We start from the raw sequence: 14,550 nt of genomic DNA, 5'->3' as shown, positions 1-14,550 counted from the left end.
AAATGTTACTGTCAATGTAAATAGAGAAGTAAATTGGGAAGGGGGGAGACACTAAGAAATGTGGGCGCCGGTGGGGGGGGAAAGAAGGGACATAGGCGGAGAATGAGGAATGGGAGTGGGAGGGGAAAGGGAGCAGCGCCACAAGAGGCGGGTCAGCTATAGGGATGTTCCCGCGCCAGAAAGATAATGGCGGGAAGACAGGCGCAAGGTAGATGGGAGTTCCCCACACGGGGGGGTCAAGGAGTGAGCAGGAGTAGCCGGGGTCAGTTGAAGTCAGCTGACTTGCGGAAGTAATATGGGGGGAGCAATCACGCTAGAGGGGGATCTAGCGGGGGGGGGGGGGAGGGATAACTGGGTTGCTGCTGCGGAAATCAAAGAGGAAATGGCTAAAGAGTGGGTGGTCGGGGATGGAATGCGACGCCTGGGGAGCGAGTGGGAGCGCGGAAGCGGGATGCGGGACTGGCCGAGAGAAGGTGATGGCTAGTCGACACGGGAAGGGGGCAGGTAGCCCCCTAGTGAGGCTGATCGCGTGGAACATGAGAGGCCTAAATGGACCGATTAAAAGGGCCCGAGTGCTCGCGCACTTGAAAGGACTAAGGGCAGACGTGGCTATGCTCCAGGAGACGCACCTGAAGGTGGCGGACCAAGTTAGGTTAAGGAAAGGATGGGTGGGACAGGTGTTCCATTCAGAGCTAGATGCAAAGAATAGAGGTGTGGCCATACTGGTGGGGAAACGGGTAGCATTTGAAGCAAGGAGCATTGTAGCAGATAGCGGAGGTAGATATGTAATGGTGAGTGGCAGGCTGGAGGGAATGGAGGTCGTGCTGGTTAACGTATATGCCCCGAATTGGGACGATGCGGGATTTATGAGACGGATGTTGGGTCGTATACCGGACCTGGAGGTAGGAAACTTGATATTGGGAGGAGACTTCAATACCGTGCTGGACCCAGGGTTAGATAGATCCAGATCTAAGACCGGAAGAAGGCCGGCAGTGGCCAAGGTGCTCAAAGGGTTTATGGACCAAATGGGGGGAGTGGATCCATGGCGATTTCTTAGACCGAGGGCCAGGGAGTTCTCCTTCTTCTCCCATGTTCATAAAGTGTACTCCCGGATAGATTTTTTTGTTCTGGGAAGGTCGTTGATCTCGAGGGTGGAAGAAGCTGAGTATTCAGCCATAGCTGTTTCGGATCATGCCCCACATTGGGTGGACCTGGAACTAGGAGAGGAAAGGGAGCAGCGAGCACTCTGGCGATTAGATGTGGGACTGATGGCGGATGAGGGAGTTTGTGGAAGAGTGCTGGGATGTATTGAGAGGTACCTGGAGGCCAATGACGACGGGGAGGTCCGAGTGGGAGTGGTATGGGAAGCACTAAAAGCGGTGGTCAGAGGAGAGCTGATCTCCATTAGGGCCCACAAAGGGAAAACAGAGGCCAAGGAAAGGGAAAGATTACTGGGGGAGATTTTAAGGGTGGACAGGGAATTTGCGGAGACCCCGGAGGAGGGACTGTACAGGGAGAGACGACGACTCCAGACGGAGTTCGACCTTTTGACCACCAGAAGGGCGGAGGTGCTGTGGAGGAAGGCACAGGGGAGGAGGTATGAATATGGGGAAAAGGCTAGTCGCCTGCTGGCCCATCAGCTGCGAAAGAGGACAGCGGCGAGGGAGATAGGGGGAATTAGAGACGAAAAGGGAGCTACGGTGCGGAGAGCAGGGAAGATAAATGAGGTGTTTAAGACCTTTTACGAAGGACTGTATAGGTCCCAACCCCCGGAGGGAAAGGAGGAGATGCGGCAGTTCCTGGATCAATTGAGGTTCCCGAGGGTGGAGGAGCAGGAGGTGGAAGGCCTGGGGGCACCGATTGGGGTGGACGAGGTTATTAAGGGGCTGGGGAATATGCAAGCAGGGAAGGCTCCGGGACCAGACGGGTTCCCGGTGGAATTTTATAGAAAATATGTGGACTTGTTGGCCCCGCTGTTGGTGAGGACGTTTAACGAGGCCAGGGAAGGAGGGACTCTACCCCCGACAATGTCGGAGGCGACGATATCGCTAATTTTGAAGCGGGATAAAGATCCGCTGCAGTGCGGGTCCTATAGACCTATTTCATTATTGAATGTGGACGCCAAATTGCTGGCAAAGGTACTGGCATCGAGGATAGAGGACTGTGTCCCGGGGGTGGTGCACGAAGACCAGACAGGGTTCGTAAAGGGGAGACAACTGAATGTCATCGTGCGACGGCTATTAGGGGTGATAATGATGCCCCCAGTAGAGGGGGAGGCAGAGATAGTGGCGGCAATGGATGCAGAGAAGGCATTTGACAGGGTGGAGTGGGAGTACTTATGGGAGGTGCTAAGGAGGTTTGGGTTCGGGGACGGGTTTATTAGCTGGGTCAAACTCCTTTATGGGGCTCCAACGGCAAGTGTGGTCACGGGTCGGCAAAGATCGGAGTACTTCCGACTATATAGGGGAACAAGACAGGGATGCCCGCTATCTCCATTGTTGTTCGCGTTGGCAATTGAACCACTGGCCATGGCGCTGAGAGACTCCAGGAAATGGAGAGGGGTGATTAGAGGGGGAGAAGAACACCGAGTGTCGTTATACGCGGATGACCTACTGTTGTATGTGACGGACCCAGTGGGGGGGATGACAGAGGTCATGCAGATATTGAGGGAGTTCGGAGATTTCTCGGGATATAGGCTTAACATGGGGAAGAGTGAACTTTTTGTGATACACCCTGGGGACCAGAGTAGAGAGATAGAAGGCCTGCTCTAAGGAAAGTGGAAAGAAACTTCCGATACCTGGGGATTCAGATCGCTAGGAGCTGGGGAACCTTGCACAGACTTAATCTGACACGATTGATAGAACAAATGGAGGAGGACTTCAAGAGGTGGGACATGCAGCCACTGTCGTTGGCGGGCAGAGTGCAGGCAATTAAGATGATGGTCCTCCCGAGGTTCTTATTTGTATTCCAATGTCTTCCTATACTAATCACTAAGACCTTTTTTTAAAAAATAGACAGGAGCATCACGAGCTTCGTGTGGGCAGGGAAAGTCCCAAGGGTAAGGACGGTGTTCTTACAACGTAGCAGAGACAGAGGAGGATTGGCGCTACCGAATTTGGGCGACGACTATTGGGCCGTCAATGTGGCGATGATTCGTAAATGGATGATGGAGGGAGAGGGAGCGGCGTGGAAAAGACTGGAGAGAAAGTCCTGTAAAGGGACAAGCCTAGAGGCGCTGGTGACGGTGCCGCTACCGCTCTCACCTAAAAAGTTTCCCACGAACCCAGTGGTGGCGGCAACATTAAATATCTGGGGACAATGGAGGCGACAGAGAGGTGTGCAGGGAGCTCTGGTGGGGTCCCCAATCAGTAACAACCACAGGTTTGCCCCAGGAAGGATGGATGGAGGATTCCAGAGCTGGCACCAGTTAGGAATTAGGAGGGTGGGAGATTTATTTATAGATGGGACGCTTGCGAGCTTGGGAGCATTGGAGGAAAAGTATAAGTTGCCCCGGGGAAACTTCCTTAGGTATATGCAGGTGAGGGCGTTCACAAGACAACAGGTGAGGGAATTTCCGCTGCTCCCGACACAGGGGATCCAGGATAGAGTGCTTTCGGGGGTGTGGGTCGGGGAGGGCAAGGTGTCAGAGATATACCGAGAGATGAGGGAAGAGGGGGAGGAGCTGGTGGGCGAACTAAAAGGAAAGTGGGAAGAAGAGCTCGGGGAGGAGATAGACGAAGGTAGGTGGGCTGATGCCCTAAGCAGGGTAAATTCCTCTTCCTCGTGCGCCAGGCTTAGCCTGATTCAATTCAAGGTGCTACATAGAGCACACATAACGGGACAAAGATTGAGCAGGTTCTTCGGAGTGGAGGACAAGTGTGGGAGGTGCGGCGGAAGCCCGGCAAGCCACGCACATATGTTTTGGTCGTGCCTGGCACTGGAGGGGTATTGGAAGGGAGTGACGGGAGTGATTTCGAAGGTGGTGAAGGTCCGGGTCAAACCAGGCTGGGGGCTAGCTTTATTTGGAGTTGCGGATGAGCCGGGAGTGCAGGAGGCGAAAGAGGCCGATGTTGTGGCCTTTGCGTCCCTAGTAGCCCGGCGTAGGATTTTACTCATGTGGAAGGAAGCGAAACCCCCCGGACTGGAGGCCTGGAGAAACGATATGGCGGGGTTCATAAAACTGGAGCAGATGAAGTTTGCGCTGAGAGGATCGGCTCAAGGGTTCACCAGGCGGTGGCAGCCATTCCTCGACTACCTAGGGGAACGTTAGAGGGAAGAAAGATGACCAGCAGCAGCAACCCAGGGGGGAGGGGGGGGGGGTGGAAAGTTTTATTTTATGTTAAATGATTAGTTTACCATGTTGGTTAGCCATTTGTTGACTGTTAAATTTTCTTTTTCTTATGTTTGATGTGTAAGGGGAAAAAATTGTGATCGAAAAATTTTCAATAAAATATATTTTTAAAAAAAAATTGATCTCCCTTTGGGGCTCATGGAGTATGCATTCCCATGGTAACGAGCTGAAGCCCATCCAGCTGGAGTTCGTTATCGAGCCCTTTAAATATCACCCCAGACCTGGACCGGCAGTTCCTGTTGGTCCCGGGCTGGGACACTTGTGTTGTACGCCGCTTGTGCAGCTTTACTTCTGAGTTAAAATAAATTTGGTTCAACCTTTATCTTCATGTCTCCTGGATTACTACACTGGCCTCCGGAAGAAGCAATATAATTTCACTTAAAATACCACATAACTTTCCTGCCTGTAATGATATGCAGACACGTAACCAATGGGTCATCAGAACAGGACACAACCAATGGGTAATCAGGACACCCAGAGGTGGCATCACCACAAGAGGACACCACACGACCACTATAAAAAGGACAAGGCACACAGGCCCTGCCCTTTCTGTCATGATATACACCAGTATATCATGGTGCAGATACACACACACTGATGGACACACAGCGGGACCAATCAACACACTCAACACCGCAGCCAATCACCAGTTAGAGCACACTCACTATAACGACAGGGGGCATCAGAGTTCCCGCTCATTCGGGATGCAGCCTCTTAGAAGGACAGAGCTTACAGCTTACAGCACAGATCTCCACCATGTGCTGAGTGCTTGGACTGGTTAGGACAGACATAGGTCTTTAGTTTAATCTAACATCATGTTAACACACAGTGAAAGTATGTTCAACAGTTTCTAACTTAATAAAATAGTGTTGCACTGTCACATCATAGCACGTGGTCTAGAGCAAGTTCATATAATTAGTAGAGTATACTGTGTTACGAGAGTCAGTTTAGTAGAGTGTAGAACCCATTTAGGAGCTTTGTTAATCGCTCAATAAATACGTTCAACTTACCTCAAGGTCTGGAGTATCCTTCAGCAACGCCTACACCAAGTAGCGGCTTATGTTACTCAACATAACAACACATGGTACAGGAGTGGCTACTCAATCTACCTTGTTCAACTCAGTAAGGTCAGAACAAACTCAGACGAACAGTTACCGAACCCAGGCACGGACAAGATACAGGCTCCTCATCAACACAGGACCACCTACTGACCACTGCGGGTGACCACGCGATAGAGATCTTCAACTCGTTTCAATACACAGAAGGGAAGGACAAAACAAAATACCAAACTATCCTGGAAAAATTCGACAGTCACTGCGAGATTGACGCGAACAAAATATTTGAGCGATACATCTTTAAACAAAGGAAGCAAGGTAAAGATGAATCCTTCAATAGTTATCTCACTAACCTTAGACTGCTAGCGCAATCCTGCAACTTCGGTGACATAACTGATTCCATGATCAGAGACCAAATCGTTTTTTGGAATCCACTCTGATCCTCTACGAGAGCAATTGCTAAAAATCAAACACATGACCTTAAAGATCGCGATTGAAACGTGCACTGTGAATGAACATTCAAAAAATCGCTACTCACAATACAAAAATGCTGAGAGTGAAACACAAGCCTCTCATGAGGTGCAGAGTGTTCAGGCCATCTCCCAGATGCAACGCCTCCACATCCCCGACAGCAGCCATTTTGCGCGCTCCTCCCGGGGCCCGGCACATGCGCAGTACGACCAGGAATACAAATCGGCCGAGAACAGCACTGCGCATGTGCAACAGCCGAGAACTGCACCGCGCATGCGCGACATCGCACGGAACGTCATAATGCCGACGTTATGATGTGTGCAAACTGTGAAACCGCTCACATTAGAAAGAAATGCCCTGTAAAAGGCAAACAATGTCTCCAATGTGGGAAACTCAACCAGTATGCAGCCCTGTGCAGATCTGCACCACAATTCAGGAGTAAGCGACCACAGTTCAAACAGAATCGCATCAGAAGTGTGCAACAGCAAACGCATGACTCTGATCAAGGTAAAGCAACAGATCCATACGATGACTACCTGGATAAAACATATCGAGTAGGCATCATCACGAAGTGCAAATACGCCACACCGGACACATCGCAAGTCCGGTCAATCCTTGCCGTTGATTCCGAGAATGAATGGAACGCAGTGATGGATGTCAACCGATGCCCCATCCAGTTCAAACTGGACACAGGTGCCTCTGCCAACCTGATCTCGAAGTTGGACTTCACGAAAATCAAGAAGGCTCCCAAAATCCTTCCAGCTGCTAGCCAACTCCAGGACTACAATGGCAACGCAATTACGGCACTGGGGTCATGCCATCTGACAGTGTCCAACTGACACATAGAGACAAGCCTGATATTCAAGATTGTCCAACCAGACAGGGCGTCGCTGCTAGGTGCGCAAGCCTGCAAGCAACTGAACCTCATCCAAAGGGTCTACACCATGACGCCGTCTCATCAGGATCTTCAGGCCAGCATCAACGACATACTGGCTCATTACCCAGATGTCTTCAGCGGAATGGGCACACTTCCATACGAGTACAAGATCCTACTGCGGCCTGACGCAAAACCAGTGGTCCACCCACCAAGGAGAGTCCCTGCTCCACTGAGGGATCGACTGAAAGCAGAACTCACAAGCTTACAAAAGAAAGGCATCATCTCTAAGGTCACTGAACCAACTGACTGGGTCAGCTCAATGGCGTGCATTAAGAAGCCTTCAGGGGACCTACGAATCTGCATCGACCCCAAGGATCTAAACAAAAACATTATGCGGGAACATTACCCAATCCCAAAAAGGGAAGAAATCACGAGCGAAATGGCACACGCGCGCTTCTACGCAAAATTGGACACATCCCAAGGATTCTGGCAAATTGAACTCGAAGAATCCAGCAGAAAGATGGACAGAATAGTGCTCCCACTGCGTCTCTAGCACATGGTACTGCAACAGATTCACGAGGGACACCAGGGCATAGAAAAATGTAGACGCAGGGCCCGACAAGCCGTCTATTGGCCCGGCATCAACCAGGACATCACGGACATGGTCCTGGACTGCAAGACCTGTCAGAATTTGCAACCAGCACAGGGCAAGGAGACGCTCCAACAACACGACCTGGAAACCTCTCCATGGTCCAAGGTCAGCATTGACCTATTCCACGCGAATGGTCGCGACTACATCCCACTCATTGATTCCTTCTCAAACTATCCTGAGGTGCTGAAGCTGTCCGATCTCACCTCAAAGACCGCCATCAAAGCGTGCAAAGAGATGTTCTCGCTACACGGCATCCCGAATACTGTCATGAGTGACAATGGCCCGTGTTTCCACAGTCGAGAATGGACCACGTTTGCTAAAAGCTACAACTTCAAACACATTACCTCCAGTCCGCACTACCCACAGTCCAACGGCAAAGTCGAAAAGGGGGTGCACATCGTCAAGCAACTTATCCATAAAGCCTCGGACCCCGCCTCCGACATACACCTTGCACTACTAGCGTACCGGGCGACTCCCTTGTCACAATATACACCAGTATATCATGGTGCAGACACACATACTGATGTACACACAGCAAGACAAATCAACACACACAATACCGCATCCAATCACCAGTTAGAGCACACTCACTATATAGACAGGGGGCATCAGAGTTCCCGTTCATTCGGGATGCAGCCTCTCAGAAGGACAGAGCTTACAGCTTACAGCACAGATCCTCACCATGTGCTGAGTGCATAGACTAGTTAGGACAGCATAGGTCTTTAGTTTAATCTAACATTGTGCCAACCCACAGTGAAAGTATGTTCAACAGTTTCTAACTTAATAAAATAGGGTTGTACTATTTTAAGTGTTGGTGGCCTATATGTGTTCCACGGATCCAGAGCACCCAACACATAATGGTACCAGTAGTTGAGGGATGTTAGAACTTCTTAGACCTACTTGCAAGTGATCTGCCTTCCACCAGCATACAGCCATCCTGCAAAATGGACAGCTTCCGCCCGCCGCTGTTCAGCATCACCGGTAACCTAGGGGCCAACTGGAAGATATTCAAACAACGCTTCCAGCTCTACCTTGAAGCCACAGACCGGGAAGCTGCCTCAGACACCAGGAAGATCGCTCTCTTCCTATCCACGGCCGGGGACCATGCCATCCACATTTTCAATTCTCTCATCTTTGCTGATGATGAAGATAAATCAAAATTCAAGATGGTCCACCTCAAGTTTGACAGTCACTGCAACATCGAAGTGAATGAAAGTTTCGAGCGCTATGTATTCCAACAGCGTTTGCATGGTAAGGATGAACCTTTCCAGTCCTTTCTCACCCACCTCCACATCCTTACGCAGTGCTGTAGCTACGGGCCCACCTCCGACTCCATGATACGCGACCAGATTGTTTTCGGTGTTCAGTTGGACCCCCTACGCCAGCAGCTCCTCAAGGTAAAGCAGCTCACCCTAGCGATTGCCATCGAGACCTGCGTGCTACACGAACACGCCACTAGTCGGTATTCCCACATCCTAGCGGCTGAAACGGTGTGGCAAGGTCCCCACGAGGCAAAACGGGTCCAAGCAATCGAGCAACTCCAGGGCCTCAGCCTGGATGAGGGCGGCCATTTCGTGTGCTTTTCGCGGACTCCCGCGCTTTTCCCGGACTCCCGCGCTTGTGTGCACCGAACGAGGGGACAGTGACGTCGCCGAACGTACTGCGCAGGCACGCACCACATACAACCGCACCGCGCATGCGCGGTGGCGCAGCGAACATACTGACGCTACAACGTGCGGCAACTGTGGCTCCGCTCACTTAAAGCGGCAATGCCCTGCCAAATCCCGACGATGCCTGAGTGTGGCAAACTTGGCCACTACGCTGCTTTATGCAGATCAGCTCAGCCTGCCAACTCTTATCGCTCCAGCCAGCCTCGCAGGAATGTCCAGGCCATTCAACCCACGGTCACCGAGTCCAATTCGGACCTGCTACCCGATATTGACACCGAGGACCCGAAGGCGCCTTTTCGAGTCGGTATCGTTACAAAAAACAGGGTGTCCCCAAAGCAAAGAATCCAGCCTCTATCGGTATACAGCATCGATCCAGACGATGAGTGGTGTGCCACCCTTAAGGTCAACCGGTCCCAAATACGATCCTGCCTGGACACCGGTGCCTCCGCCAATCTCATCTGACCTCCAAAGCCTTTGTGTCAAACCAGCCATCCTCCCATCAGCCTGCCAGCTATTAGATTATAATGACAATGCCATTGCTGCCAGCGGCTCATGCCAACTTGAAGTGACGCACAGGTCACGGGCAAAGCCATCCTTCCCTTTGAAATCATGGGCTCCTCGAAAGCCTCCCTGCTTGGCGCGCAGGCATGCAAGCTGTTGAACCTAGTTCAGAGAGTTCACTCTCTCTCTCCTGCTGACGCGTCTGCCTTTCAGGACACTGACTTCAGGGCGCAGCTCGACGCCATTATCAACCAGTACCACGACGTCTTCGAGGGCACGGGCATGCTCCCGTACACATACAAGATTTTATTAAAACCAAATGCCACGCCTGTGGTGCACAAACCTCGCAGGGTCCCAGCACCCCTCAAGGACCGCCTCAAGCAGCAGGTGCAGGACCCCCAGAACCAAGGAGTGATTTCCAAAGTCACGGAACCGGCCGACTGGGTCAGTTTCATGGAAAAAAGCCTTCCGGCGAATTGAGAATTTGCATTGATCCCAAGGATCTAAATCGCAACATCATGAGGGAGCATTATCCAATTCCCAAGTGCGAATAAATACGTTCAACTTACCTCGAGGTCTGGAGTATCCTTCAGCAATGCCTACACCAAGTAGCGGCTTATAACAACACACTGCCAACCTGTTCAGAAGCTGATCTTTAGTCAAGCATTTCTAAATAGAGATAAATTGATGACAAACTTGCCAAAGCGGATAAGTAAGTTACCAATGGACACAACATTGGACTCTGTAGCCAAGTGTTGGGGTTGATATGGATTTGAAGACTGTTCTTTGTTCATCAGTACCACCTTGTGGTTTCATCATGCCATTACAGAATTATGCTTGGAATTTAGTATGTAACAACTTTGCCATCGTCAGTCTTCCACTAACGAATCCCTTTATTGCAATTAAAAAATGGCTGCTGAGCGGCATGGTGGCGCAGTCGTTAGCATTACTGCCTCAAGGTGCGAAGGACCCGGGTTCGATCCCAGCCCTGGGTCACTGTCGTGTGGCGTTTGCACATTCTCCCATGTCTGCGTGGGTCCCACTCCCATAACTCAAAGATGTGCAGGGTAGGTCAATTGGCCACGCTAAATTGTCCCTTAATTGGAAGAAAAGAATTGAGTACTCTAAATTTTAAAATAAAGGCTGCTGCTATTACAACACCCACATCGAAGTCCTACAGAGAAACTGATCCGGGTTGGAGCAGCTCTCTCCATACATCTCCTTGGGGGAGCTTCCACCCGGTAAAAGGGGAATTCATATTCCCCAAAGCCCACGGGGAGATCTGTTGATGACCCCCCTGTCCTTCGTGGCAACCATAACACTATAGGTTATAGATTGATTATTGTAATATTAATAATCTTTATTATTGTCACAAGTACACTGCAATGAAGTTACTGTGAAAATCCCCTAGTTGCCACATTCCAGCCTGTTCGGGGTACACAGAGGGAGAATTCAGAACATCCAATTCACCTGGCAAGCACGTCTTTCGGGACTTGTGGTCGGAAACCGGAGCACCCGGAGGAAACCCACGCAGACACGGGGAGAACGTACTCAGGGCCACTGACTAACCTTGACTGAAATTGTTTCTTTTAATCAAAATGGATTTCTGGTGATTGGGAAATCAAGTTTCTCAATTGAGAGGCGTCAGTGTGAACTGTAAAGTTGTAACCTTGATTATAAAACCACACATCGTAGCCAAGATGTTGCAGGACGCAGTTGTCAGTGTGAAGAACCTGTCAGCAAATCGCCAAGGGAGAGAACCTACACAGATATTTACTTTGTAAATTTCCATTTTTGTGCTTCCAGCAACCTTATATTTCATCAGTGAATTCACACTGGGGGTTCACTTTGATTGTCGAGTTTGCAATAATTTAATTATGACAATTGCAATAATTGGCAGGGCAAATCTGAGAATTGGGAGTAGCGGGGAGCTGTCAGTGCTCCTAGTTTTTATGGACATTAGTATTGAACAACTTGCTCACTGTCTAGCCTCATGAATGAAGCAAGGTAGCACCGGTGAAATGGTACCTTAGCGTGAATCAGTGTCTATGTTCCCATGATAGACAATTGGAAATTTCTAAGGTCCTTTAATGAGGCTAAAGAAAGAGGGACCCTCCCCCCAACAATGTCACAGGCTTTGATTTCACTCATTCTCAAACGGGAGAAAGATCCGCTACAATGTGGGTCCTATAGACCGATATCGCTCTTGAACGTGGATGCCAAATTGCTGGCCAAGGTTTTGGCCGCTAGAATTGAGGACAGTGTCCCAGGGGTGATTGATGAGGATCAGACAGGCTTCGTTAAGGGCAGACAACTGAACTCCAATGTACGGAGGCTCCTAAACACTATTATGATGCTCTCAGAAGGAGGGGAGGCAGAAGTAGTGGCTGCGATGGATGCAGAGAAAGCCTTTGACCGGGTGGAATGGGAGTACCTGTGGGAAACGCTAAGAAGGTTTGGATTTGGTGAGGGATTCATAGGGTGGGTCCAACTACTTTATCAGGCTCCCATAGCAAGTGTGTGCATGAACAGGGTGAGGTCGGAATATTTTAGGCTCCATCGAGGGACGAGGCAGGGGTGCCCCTCTCCCCGTTATTATTCGCCTTTGCAATAGATCCGTTGGCCATAGCGCTGCGGACTTCAAAGAACTGGCAGGGGTTGGTTCGGGGAGGGGTGGGGGGGGGGGGGAGGGGAGAGGGGGGGAAGGAGGAGCATCGGGTCTCGCTTTATGCGGATGATTTGCTCTTGTATATTTCGGACGCACTAGAGGGGATGGGGGAGGTCATGCAGATTTTGAGGGACTTCAGCAATTTTTCGGCGTACAAATTAAACGAGAAGAAAAGCGAGATGTTCATGATCCAAGCTAAAGGGCAGGAGGAGAGACTGGGAGAGCTGCCGCTTAAGATGATGGAGAAGATCACGATCCTCCCCAGATTTTTGTTTGTCTTCCAGTGCCTTCCCATCTTCATCCCTAAGTCCTTCTTTAAGCGGGTGAACAAGATCATTTCGGGATTTGTATGGGCAAATAAGACCCCGCCAGTAAAGAGACTGTCTCTAGAGCGCAGTCGGCAGGGGGGGGGGGGGGGGGGGGGGGGGGGGGGGGGGGGGGGCCTACTACTGGGCGGCTAATATAGCCATGATTAGGAAATGGGTATTGGGGGAGGGGTTGACGTGGGAGCGGTTAGAGGCGGCCTCATGCAAAGGCACCAGCTTAGGGGCACTCGTAACGGCACCTCTGCCGTTCTCGCCGGCCCTCTACTCCTCAAGTCCGGTGGTGGCGGCGGCACTAAGGATCTGGGGTCAGTGGAGAAGGCACAGGGAGGTGGAAGGAACCTCAGTTTGGACCCCGAAGCGCAGCGATCACAGATTTATATGACCATAAGACATAGGAGTGGAAGTAAGGCCATTCGGCCCATCGAGTCCACTCCACCATTTAATCATGGCTGATTTCAACTCCATTTATCCGCTCTCTCTCCATAGCCCTTAATTCCTCCCGGGCAAGATAGATGGAGGGTTTCAAAGCTGGCATAGGGCAGGTATTAAAAGGATAGGGGACCTGTTCATAGATGGGACTTTTCCCAGCTTGAAAGTGCTGGAGGAAAAGTTTGAATTGCCCGCTGGAAATGCCTTCAGATACCTTCAGGTACGCGCCTTTCTTAAAAAACAGGTGGTGACATTTCCGTTGCTACCCCCACGTAGTATACAAGATAGGGTGGTCTCCGGCACCTGGGTAGGGGAGGGGAAGGTGTCGGACATCTACCAAGAACTACAGGAGGCGGAGGAAGCCCCAGTGGGGGAACTTAAGGGTAAGTGGGAGGAGGAGCTAGGCAGTGAGCTGGATGCGGGCCTGTGGGCTGATGCCCTAAACAGGGTTAATTCCTCCTCATCATGTGCCAGGCTTAGCTTAATTCAGTTTAAGGTGGTCCATCGGGCGCACATGATGGCAGCGAGAATGAGCAAGTTCTTTGGGGGTTGAGGATAGATGTGCGAGGTGTGCGGGAAGCCCAGCGAACCATGTCCATATGTTCTGGGCATGTCCGGCTCTTAAAAGATTCTGGCAGGGATTCGCTAGGCAATGTCCAAGAACCTAGACACGCGGGTGGTGCCGAGTCCAGAGATAGCGATCTTTGGTGTGTCAGACGAACCGGGAGTTCAGGAAGCGAAAGAGGCCAAGGTCTTGGCCTTTGCCTCCCTGGCAGCCCGGAGACGGATCCTGTTAATGTGGAGGGACTCGAAGCCCCCGAGTGTAGAGATATGGGTTAGTGACATGGCTGGCTTTCTCAGTCTCGAGAAAATAAAGTTTGCTTTGAGAGGGTCAATGGCGGGGTTCTCTCGGAGGTGGCAGCCATTCCTCGACTTTCTAGGAGATCAGTAAAGGTCAGCAGCAGCAGCATCCCGGGCGGGGGGGGGGGAATGTTGCGTATTTTTGTTCTTTTTTCTTTATATAATGTTAACGTTTACCTTGTTTTGTTAAATGTTGTTAATGGTTATGCAAAATCTATGTTTTGATAAAAATCTGAATAAGAATAATTTTAAAAAAGAAAATTGGAAATCTGAAAAAATGTAACCGCGAGGATCAACTGGAAATGAAGTACCTGCAATAGCTTATGCTGCATTTGTTGAATAATTCCTTGCTTGCTGACCTACATTGGCTCCTGGTCTGACAACACCTCCAATCTAAAAAAATCACCTTTGTGTTCAAATCTCTCCATAGCATTGTCTTCTCTAGCTCTGTAACTTCCTCCAGCCTTACAAGTGAGATTCTAGAATGGCCTTTGTGGATTTAAAAGAAACAAATGCAATTACATTATTTAAGAAAGGAGGAAGAGAGAAAAGACCAGTTCGTCTGGCATCATAGAATCATAGAAAGGTTACAGCACAGAAGGAGGCCCTTCAGCCCATCTTGTCCATGCCAGCCCGAGGACACCCAGGTGCCCTTTCTAACCCCACCTTCCTGGACCCAGTCCATAGAT

General features: G+C 50.5%; 2 long non-coding RNA genes across 2 annotated transcripts in view; one reads left to right on the top strand and one right to left on the bottom strand.

Moving 5' to 3' along the window:
* The window catches only part of LOC140411648 (uncharacterized), an 81,012-nt gene extending 74,978 nt beyond the window's left edge, over positions 1 to 6,034 (bottom strand). Inside the window, exon 1 of the long non-coding RNA XR_011940926.1 lies at positions 5,945 to 6,034. This is a non-coding gene — a long non-coding RNA (uncharacterized lncRNA). The remainder of the gene's footprint in view (positions 1 to 5,944) is intronic.
* Positions 1 to 14,550, top strand: part of LOC140411649 (uncharacterized) — a 94,919-nt gene that overhangs the window by 46,224 nt on the left and 34,145 nt on the right. The window lies entirely within an intron of this gene.

This window comes from Scyliorhinus torazame, chromosome 4 (assembly GCF_047496885.1).
Source record: "Scyliorhinus torazame isolate Kashiwa2021f chromosome 4, sScyTor2.1, whole genome shotgun sequence".
In the NCBI taxonomy this organism is placed as follows: Eukaryota; Metazoa; Chordata; class Chondrichthyes; order Carcharhiniformes; family Scyliorhinidae; genus Scyliorhinus; species Scyliorhinus torazame.
This window is presented reverse-complemented; position numbering and strand designations above follow the sequence as displayed.